General features: G+C 41.1%; 1 pseudogene; it reads right to left on the bottom strand.

Annotated features, from left to right (window-relative positions):
• Positions 1-6,849: 6,849 nt before the first annotated feature.
• LOC130839463 (U6 spliceosomal RNA) lies at positions 6,850-6,947 on the bottom strand (annotated as a pseudogene).
• Between the last annotated feature and the right edge of the window lie 2,649 nt (positions 6,948-9,596).

Here is a 9,596-nt window from a genome sequence, read left to right as displayed (position 1 = left end):
ACAGATGACTGAACCTGGTGTACCCCCAAAAAATAAAAAATTAAAAAAAAAAAAAAAGATCTAACCCCTCAAAGCTGAGAGGGTTTTCCAATAACAAGAAACATTATAAACAATCATGAATTTTCAGTAAATCTGAGATCCGTTTCTTCCCTTGTGTTTTTGTGCATTATTTGTTAAACATGCCAGCTGCCAAAATGATCACTTTTCTGTATTTTTTTTTTCACACTGCATTGCTTGCAAGAAAACTGAATGCTCAGTTTCTGGCATTAAACATGTTTTTTGGCATCACTGTCAGTATAACCAACAAGGCTTCTGTTTTTCATGGTCTGTAACGTGGCTTGTTGTGTGATAAGAACAGGAACAGTAGATTTTGGGGAAGTGTAATGTTCTATTTGCACTGGTTTCCCAACTGCTAAGCACTGACAGATTTGAGTGTCTTTCAGGTCTGAAATATTTTAGATCTTTGGCTGGAGATGGGGGGAGGGAAAGAGATTTTTTAAAAAATAAGTTCTTGATCTGTTCATCATGGAATCAAGTTATACTTTTTGTACTTTAAATCTCACATTTAAAATTTTAACTGTGTAATACTGTCTTGTCTACTACTAGAGTGGGATGTAGGATTTTTTTTTTTTTTCTCTTTTGGTGGGATCTTCCTGGAGCAGGGATCAAACCCGTGTGCCCTGCATTGGCAGGCGGTTTCTTAACCACTGCGCCACCTAGGAAGCCCCGGGATGTAGGATTTTTAAAGTGTATTTTTTAGATGCTTCAGTTAATTTTTCTATTTTTTGTTAAATCTTTATCTCCTAAGAAGAGGTTTCATCAACAGATATTAGGCTAACACGATCAACTGTCAAGGAGTTGAAAGAATTCAGTAATGATGACATGATATTGATCATGTTAAACTAAATAAACTGGGTCCATTTCTAAAGGTCCAACAGCCCCAAGTAGCTTCACCGCAAGGGATCAGAATCATGGGAGAGGCATTTCCCCATCCAGCAGGAGCGTGGGCCTTCGTTATCTCTAGCACCCCCTCCAACTCAACATGTTAATACATAAGAACACCTACGTGGCTGGGTCTGAGAGTTGATGTTAAATTTTAAATTATGTGTAATGATATTTCATAAGTTAAAAGCCTCCCCTGGGGCTGAGCCGTGGTGGCTTGGAGCAGAGTCACGGGCTGTCTACACAGCCAGCAGCAGAATGTTGGCAAACGGAGCCCTGTCAGTACGTGGGGTGCAGTGACACCCTTCCCCACCCCAGATTTCTAAGTTAGGAAGCACAAGTGGCCTTCTGAAGGGGGTGCAGGTTGCTTGCACTGGCCAAGCATCCATTTCCCCTCCTCGCAGTAAAAGTCCTGATTTTCCCCACGGAAAGGGGCACAGGATCTTTATAGGATATAAAGTGATGATTATAAGTGCTCATCTTTACTTTCCTTAAAAAATATTTATTCAAATTTCACATTTGCTTTGTTTTTAAATTTCTTGGGGTTTTTAATATGAAAGTAATGCAGGCATAGGTTTAAGATATCAAACTGTGCAAAAAGTTATATGGTGGAAGGCAAGTCTCCCTCCTCCTTTCTTTAGTCTCCTAGTTCTCCTTCCTAGAGGAAACCAGTTATCATCTTCATTAATATGCATATTTTATTAATGTGCAAAGACAAGCATATCTATAAATAGATATCGCTCCTTTTTATAACAATAGTATCACGCTACATACATTGTTCTGCATCTTGCTTTTTTTCATTAAACTTTTAAAGATAATTGTAGGTTCACATGCAATTATAAGAAATAATACAGAGAGATCCATGTATCCTGTACCCAGTTTCCCCAAATGCTAACATCTTGCAAAACTGTTATATAATATCACAACCAGGATACTGACTTTGATAGACTTCACCCGCCTTATTCACATTTCCCCACTTTTACTTGTACTTCTTTATGTGTATTTAGCTCCATATAATTTTATCAAATATGTAGATTCATGTATCCAATACCACAGTCAAGATACAGAACAGCTCCATTACCTCAAGGATCTCTCATGTTGTTCTTTTATTACTATATCCAGTGCCTTCCTATCCCCTCTCTGTTCCTGAATCCCTAGCAACCTACTCATATATTCTCCATTTCTAACATTTGTCTTTTCAAAAATGTTATGTACATGGAAACATACAGTATGTAACCTTTTGGTACTGCATAATTTCCTGGAGATTCATCCAAGCTGTTGCATGCGTTATATCAATAAGTCATTCATTTTTATTGCTGAGTAGTATTCCATGGCATGGATGTACCACAGTCTGTTTAGCCATTAACTTGGTAAAGGACATCTGGGTTTTTTCCAGTTTTTAACTATTATGAATAAAGCTGCTATGAACATTCATGTACAAGCTTTTTTTTTTTTTTACAACATAAGTTTTCATTTCTCTTGGATAAATGCCCACATTACAATTGCTGGGTCATATGGTAATTGTATGTTTAATTTTATAAGCAATTGCCAAACTTCTTTTAAAATTACCATTTTACCATCCAGTTTCTTTGCATTTTTACCCTCATTGGATGTTGTCATTATTTTTTCTGCAAATAGAAAGAATTTTATTCCTTCCTTTCCACACTGTATGTCTTTTCTCTTTTTCTTTTGCCTTACTGCCGTGGGTTTTTTTTTCCCCACTTAAGAATGTAGCTGTCTGTTCATGAGATTTTCAGATGAAGATCTTTTTCTTCCTTTTCATGTTTTTTTGTTTAAGGGTGAAGTGTTGGTGTCAAAAATCAAGAGATTCTGCAGTTTGTTTAGCTTCACTGACACATGTTTGGTAAACATAATCACTGGTTTTCCTCAGTTTAATCCCTTTGATGCTGTCAAGTGCGTTATGCATGTTGAACTTGATGCAGGCGTCATTTGGCTTGTGTCACTAATTGTACTTAATCTATCACCTCAAATCAATACTGAGTAAGTCAGATTTAAAGTTGATATTTTCAGGTGTGTACTTTGGGCTTGCATTCTTTATCCGTTATCTTTATAAATAAAATCGACAGTTTTTTTTTTTAAAGAATATAATTGGGAATCAGATCAGATCGGTAATATGAATCGGCCTCATTCTTTTTAATGGCTTCATAGTGATGCATAGTAACATGGCCTCATTTACCAGCATCCTATTGATAGGCCCTTAGTTGAGGCTAATTTTCTACCATGAGGAATAATGCTTCAGTGAATGTCCTTGTGCATATCTTTTCATACCCATGTAGGAAATTATAGAAAAAATTCTAGAAATGGAATTACTGCATAAAAAATATGTTCACTTTATATTTTGATAATAGCTAAGTTGCCCTCCAAAGAGATCAAACCAACTTATAGTCCTAACTAACGCAGTGTCTTCTCAATTTTTTAAAATCTGTGCCAATCTGATGGGTGAAAAAAGGATATCTATTTATTATAGTTGCTGAATTTTGAGATGAAGAGTTTAAACTTTACTTGAAATCAAATTGATAAAACTAAAAAGCAACTCTCTAAAAACAAGGAGAGTATGACTTTATCTTTTCACCTATCAAAGTTAAATAATATTACTATTTTTTATTCAGTGCAGGTCTCCAGGCTGTATTTTAAAAACAATGTAGAGTTCAGGACACATTTCGTTCATGTGTATTGAGGCAGCTTTCGTTGAGGCACTTTAGCAAACAATCCCCTAATACCGGTTTATGTCAGTGAATAAAACTGCTGCCTTCAAGGAGCGTGGGGTCTAAGCAGAGGAGTCCAAAGAATTTCACTGTAATACAGTACGTATTAGTATAACTGTCTAGAGTGGATGCTGCTCTATAAGACAGAGGGGAAAAGGGACTTAGCTGAATCTGGAGGTTAGAGAAGGCTTTGTGGAGGAGAGCACTTCTGAGCTGAGAAGTAACAGAGGAGAGCGGAGACCAGCCCGGTGAAGACAGGTGGAAAAGGCAGTCCGAGCAGAGGGAAGGCATGGCCAAGACACTGAGGCATGAACAAACTTGAAGAGTGAGAAGCCTGCCGGAAACCCGGCATTTCTGGAGGGACAGGCAGGGGATACAGAAAACTGCTCAAATTAAACACACCCTCGTCGTCAGCACCCGGGCCAAGAACGAGAACGTTACCAACATCCTGGACCCTTGTGACCCCTTTCAGTCACTACACCTCCAGGGGTAACTCTCCTGACTTCTATTGCTGTAGATCTGTGTCATCTTTATCAAAACGTTGGAATCCATCTTTATGAAAACAGTGGAATCATACAGTATATATTCTCTTGCGTCTGTCTGCCTTCCTTTAGCATGTTCACCCACCTCGTCCTGTGTGGTTGTGTTTTGTTCATTCTCGTGGGTGTACAGCCTTCCAGTTTATGAATATACATTTATCTGTTCATTCTCCCATTGATGTATATTTGGGTAGTTCTCAGTTTGAGACCTCTATCCACAGTGCTTGTGCATCTCTTTTGGTGAAGATGGATATGGCTTTCTTTGGGGAGAGGCATTGCTGAATCATAGGGTAGATATACGTGGGCATTAGTAGATTCTGCCAACAGTTGTCCAAAATGGTTGTACCATTTATGCTTCCACCAGTGGTCTCTGAAGGAATTCCACTTGCTTCATAGTCTTGCCAACACGTTCTGTCCTTTTCATTTTAGCCATTCTGGTGGGTGGTATTGCATTTTGGTTTCAATTTGCATTTCCTTGATGACTCATGAAGTTGGGAACGTTTTCATAATTTTCCCTGATCTTTTTTTCCCTCAAGCTTTTTATTACAAAAATTTTCACATTCAGAAAAGTTAAAAGAATTGTGTAACAGACACTCATGTATCTAGGACCTAGATTCAAACAATTGTTAGCCTTTTGCTCTGTTTACTTTGTGCGTGCATGTGTGTGTGAGATTGTTTTGCTGATTCATTGTAAAGTAAGTTGGATCATAATGACACTTGATCCATAACTACTTTAGGAAGTAGCTCCTAGAAATAAAGACATTTTTCTATATAACCACAAAACTGTGATCATATCTAACAAAATTTACAATAATTTCCTGAAAAATATTATCTACTAGCCTATGTTCAAGTCTCCCCACTTGTCCCCAAAGTATTTGCCACCTAGTTTTTTGAACCAGGAGCCAATCAAGGCTGAATTATTGTATTTGGTTGCTACAGCCCTTTAAACTGACCCACCATCTTCCCCCGCCTCTGTGACATTAACTTTTGGAAGGGCCAAATTATGCTCTGGTTGTCAATATAAAGAAAATTTTAACTTCAGTGGCTTACAACCACTATTTTATATCTCACAATTTTATGGGCCACAAATTCAAGTCATTCTTTGTTTCACACGACATTAACAAAAGTCAGTGGTGATATTCAGTTGGCAGATGGATGGGCTGGAGGGTCCAAGATGGCTTTGCTCTCACGTCTGACACCTTGGTTGTGATGGCTGGAAGGCTGGCTCAGCTAGGAATGCCCACCAGAGCATGTCTTTGTAGCCCTTCAAGCATGGTGGCCTCAGAGGAGTCAGTTTTCTTACATAATGGCTCATGGCTCTGAGAATGAGTGTTTTGGTGAGTAGGACTTGCATTCCTTTTATGACCTAGCCTCAGAAGTCACATAGCATCCCTTCCATCATACACTATGGTTTGAAGAAGTCACAAAGCCCACCCAGTTTCAAAGAATTTGAAGCTATGTTTTAAAAACTGCCACGGTCTGCCTTCTGGCCACAAATCACAGATCTTCCTCAATCGATGATGAGGGTGCACCCTGACGGACCATCATAAAGTGAAAACATCACACGTTGAAAATGCATCGAATACACCTAACCTACCCAACATCACAGCTTAGCCTCGCCTGCCTTAAACGTGCTCAGAACACATACGTCATTCTGCAGCTGGGCAAAATCATCCAACGGAAAGCCTAGTTTATAATGGAGTGTTGAATGTCTCATGTAATTCACTGAACACTGTTCTGAAAGGGACAAACAGAGTGGTCGTCTGGGTACAGGATGTTTCATACGCGTATTGCTGCTTACCCTGGTGATCTCCTGGCTGACCAGGAGCCGCGGGCTCACCGCCACTGCCCAGCATCATGGGAGAGCATCTTACTGCATACCACCAGCCCAGCAAAAGATCAAAATTCGAAATGTGAGGTACGTTTCTACTGAACGCCTATCACTCTCGCACCGTCATAGAGTCAAAAAATTGTAAGTAGAACCATCATACGTTGAAGAGCATGTGTATTTGCCTTTCTCTCACGTGCAGAATACACACACCCTTTCCAAGAGTCCTCCAAAGTCTCATCCCGTTATGACATCAGGATCAGGCTCTTTCCTATGGAGCTGCTGTTGGACCACCCCCTTAGAAGTCTTAGAAGCACGATTGTCTAGCTGAGAGGAGCAATGAGGCAGGCCCGTAAGGTTCTTAGAGAAGTTTTTGTATACCTGAAAGCGTTAGGGAGCATCATCTGAAGTCTTTCTGAGGTCAGAAACTTCTGTTTTACAATCAACGCACCAGATTCCCTGGGACAATATTTTACTAGGTGCCCTATTAGGGGGCACCATGTGCTGATTTTGTCTACTTGTTTCCTCTTAGTGTCCTTTAACTTTTTCTTAAACCCCTCCACTCCCACATTTCTTGTAGAGTTGAGTCTAGAGGCTTGATTGGATTCATGGTAACTATTTTGGCAAGAATACTTCATCGGTGATTCAGCATACCTTATACTGCATGACATCTATAGACACATAATATCAGGTTTTCCCATCATTAGTGTGTTAGGTATGACACTTCCGTAGGCTGGTAACCATCAGATCTTTGCATTGTAAAAGTGCTTTTTCTCCTTTGTGATTAGCGTGTCATCTGTGGGGTGATACTATCAAAAATATGGAATGTTTCACAAGTTCCTGTCATCCTTATGTCAGGGGCCATGCTAATCTTTCTGACATTCTTCCAGTTTTACTCTGTGCTACGGAAGCAAGACCTGACCTGGCTCTCAGATATGCAGATATCCCATCTCTGGCCCTAGCACCTCCTCCTGCTCCAGGTATCTGTTGACTGAGCTTAGAATATCCCTGAACTGCTCTACTTTCCTTGGTAGTAGGGTTTTTTTTTTTTTCTCTCCATGTTTATGCTGTGTTTTTCTTTGCTCCAATTTTTCTATCAATCTGATCCCATCTGCTTTCTATCTTACAGTAATTCATGTATAACTGCTCTTCTTGTGGCACTCTTTATTACTTTCCTGTGTTTTTATGGGTTTCATGTATAGACATGAAATACCTACAGAGAGACAGAAGGTGTCGTTTCAGGACACGTGAGGCAGGAAGTAGGAAGGGTGGTGTGTATGGTTGTGTTCAGACATCTCTAGCTCATCTTTGCTCTTGGGAAAAGGTATTGCTGGGTAAAAAAGAGCAATTATCAGAGGATGAAGATGGAAACCAGACTGGATTGTGCCCTTCTCCCAAATTCATGTTTTGAAACCCTAACTCTGCAACATGACTATATGTGGAATTAGAGCCTTTAAAAAGGTAATTAAGGAAAAATGAATTCATAAGGGTGAGACCTTGCTCCAATATGACTGGTGTCCTTGTAAGAAAGAGGCACCAGGGATGTGCACACACAGAGGAAAGGCCACGTGATGACACAGCAAGAAGGTGCCGTCTGCAACCAAGGAGAGATGCTTCAGGAGAAACCAACCCTGCTGACACCTTGATCTTGGACTTTCAGCCTCCAGAACTGTGAGAACTTTTCTGTTGTTTAAGCCACCCAGTCTGTGGTATGTTGCTATGGCAGCCTTAGCAAACTAATACACAGATCGTGGAAGACACATGTGACTTACCAAGGAGTTTAAATGTATTCTGTAACCCATGGGGAGCCGTTTGAGTTGTGAGAAGGGGAGTAACAGGATCAGGTCTTTGGGGTGGAAAGATCACCGTGAGAGTAGTGCAAAGGAACTTTGGAAGAAGGAGAGACCAGAGGCAGAGAAAATCCCGTCAGGAGGCATTTTGGGAGTCCAGGTGAGACGTGGTGAGGCTTGAACAAAGGCAATTTGATAGACAAAAGAGTGGGGGAAAAGATAGAATTAGCAGAATCTATGGAGAGGCTGGATATGGGGTGATGAGAGAGGAAGTCACCCTGGATTCCTCCCAGGGTCCTGAATTGGACAGTTGTCGTCGTGGGCATTTGTCTTCTACCCAGCTTCCCCTTTTGTAAAAGCACTGAGATTGTCACGCAGGAATTGGCCTCCAGTCTCCCCTGTTGTGCAGCCCACGTGCTTTAGGGAAACTGACCCCATCCCAGCTTTAAAGGTGGGCCTTGAGTGACTTATGCTAATTAGCTTATTCCATTGCTCAGGCTCTAGCTTTGGGTTCAGGAGTGAGCATGTGATCTAAACCTGCCAGTAAGGGTGAATGTCAGAACTCTCTGTTGGGACCGAATGATCTCCTTGTTTGGACAAGAATAAAGACCCTGGTAGACCTGACTTTATTGGCAAACATCTTGGGACCCCAGAGGAGTGAGCCATAACCGGACATGACTGTGTCCAGAACAAAGCAGAGATTAGATTCCTAGTGACATCCTTGGGTGGCTGTTGGACCAACGAACCATGAAGTCACGGACTCAAGTTTTGGAGTCTAGAATCCCTGGTCACTTAAGCTGATTTGAACTGGATTCTCCTGTTACTTGACATAGGAAGATACAGGTAATCAGGCAGATGGTGAAGCCATTAACCAGCCTGTGAAAGGCAAAAGGAGGGGCTGGTGTGTAAGGCGAGAAGTTTGATCTTGAACTTCCACGATCCCACATCTTTGCTCGAACTTGATCCTGGGGTCTGGGATGACCCATCCTCGCATTTGTGGGCCTGCTGGAAAAGCCCTACTCACTCTCGAAGGCCCCATCCTGACACCCCTTCCTCTGTAAAGCCTTTGTAAACCCCTCTCCTGTCCAGGTCAGAATTCCCCACTCCTCCTGAACTTCCACGACATTTTGGACATGGCTCTGTGGTAGATTTTGCCACTTCATGTTACTATTTCCTTCTCTGGGAACCAATCTCCTCAAAGCCCAGAACACATCATATTGTTCTACACGTGCATGTCGGTAGCCCCAGGGCATCTAACAGGTGTCTGAACATCCTTTTTTTTTTTTTTTGGCCACACTGCTAGCATGTGGGATCTTAGTTCCCCGACCAGGGATCGAACCTGTGCCACCCTACAGTGGAAGCGTGGAGTCTTGACCACTGGGAAAGTCCAAGGTGCCTGAACATCTTGATGACTAAGTGGCTGCTGTTCTTCCCCCAGAGTCCCCTTAAACTAATGGATTTATTTGCCACTCCACTTCCTTTGGACTGAGAAAAACTGTGGCTCTCAGACCATGGATTAAATTATATAATAAGTTACCAGAAAAAGATAAAAATATAAGAATGGGAGGAAAGTGTATTTTTATGGAGCTGGGAACACAGAAAAAGAAAAGTTGGACTAAATGAGTTACTTCTATTATGATGATGCTATATCTGCCCCTTCGTCAGGTTCTGAGGGTGACACACACAAAGTCTCTGAATATGTAAGATGGATTTACAATTTCTGCAGAAGATTGTGGGAAGAATCTAAAATCAGCACTACCCACACATAAGG

The sequence above is a fragment of the Hippopotamus amphibius genome, chromosome 16, assembly GCF_030028045.1.
Source record: "Hippopotamus amphibius kiboko isolate mHipAmp2 chromosome 16, mHipAmp2.hap2, whole genome shotgun sequence".
Classification (NCBI taxonomy): Eukaryota; Metazoa; Chordata; class Mammalia; order Artiodactyla; family Hippopotamidae; genus Hippopotamus; species Hippopotamus amphibius.
The sequence above is the reverse complement of the archived record's forward strand: the minus strand, read 5'-3'. Positions and strand labels throughout refer to the sequence as shown.